The sequence below is a fragment of the Rhinopithecus bieti genome, unplaced genomic scaffold, assembly GCF_001698545.2.
Source record: "Rhinopithecus bieti isolate Rb0 unplaced genomic scaffold, ASM169854v2 scaffold_59955, whole genome shotgun sequence".
Lineage (NCBI taxonomy): Eukaryota > Metazoa > Chordata > Mammalia > Primates > Cercopithecidae > Rhinopithecus > Rhinopithecus bieti.
This window is the reverse complement of record NW_016823066.1, coordinates 167,629-168,711: the sequence shown is the minus strand read 5'-3', so window position 1 is coordinate 168,711 and position 1,083 is coordinate 167,629.

The following is a 1,083-nucleotide window of genomic DNA, read 5'->3' as shown; positions in this document are numbered from 1 at the left end:
TTTTTTTTTTTTTTTTTTTTTTTTTTTTTTTTTTTTGAGAAGGAGTTTCACTTGTCGCCCAGGTTGGAGTGTAATGGCACGATCTTGGCTCACTGTAACCTCTGCTTCCCGGGGTTCAAGCGATTCTCCTGCCTCAACCACCTGAGTAGCTGGGATTACAGGCGCATGCTACCACACCCAGCTAATTTTTGTATTTTTAGTAGAGATGGGGTTTCACCATGTTGGTCAGGCTGGTCTCAAACTCCTAACCTCAGGCGATCCTCCCACCTTGCCTCGCCAAGTGCTGGGATTAGGGGTGAGCCACCACACCTGGCCATCTGTTAGTCTTCTGTCTGCTTAAGAAGCCTTAATCTTTCAGGGATTGTATCTTCTTTCATTTTCTATCTGCATCTTCCTTTTCCTTTAGCCAATGGATGAAAACAATGTGTCAGAGAAGACACATTTGCTTCTTATCCACACATCACTTCCACTCATTACTAGTCAATGTGGGTAGAGCTGAGAATAGCAGTTTCCTGGCAGGACAGCCACTTCCTAGCAATAAAAACACACTAAAAAAATCATAAATCTTCTTTAAAAAGCTAACATATTTTAAACAAAATAAGTATATGCCTCAATAATAAAGTGCTTATGGTAAAATATTAACTTTTGTTGATTTCTATTGAGCTCGGGTAATATTCGACCAAAAGATAGCAAATACACAGCAGAAAAATATTACTTTAAATAAGAATGTTGTGAAGTTATTCTGTCAATACTATTATGACCTCATACTAATAGGCTCATCTATAGTTGTGCAACATCAAATGCTACTTTTTATTAAAAGTTGTATTTTTATAAGTATTTCATTTATATCACCCTCTTTCACTATTTCAATCTCTTCTTCCGTTTATATCAGTAGAAAACAGGCCAGCTGGTGCCAGGAAAGAACATGCTGCTATCACTGTTTTAACGATGACGATGAAGAGCACTTGTTTGGGTGGTATTCAAGTGCCAAACACTGTTATTTGGCTTAAAGTACTGGTTTTCTATTTTTCCCTAAATTTATTGATAATACACAATTTTGTAGCTAAGATTTTATCTCATTCA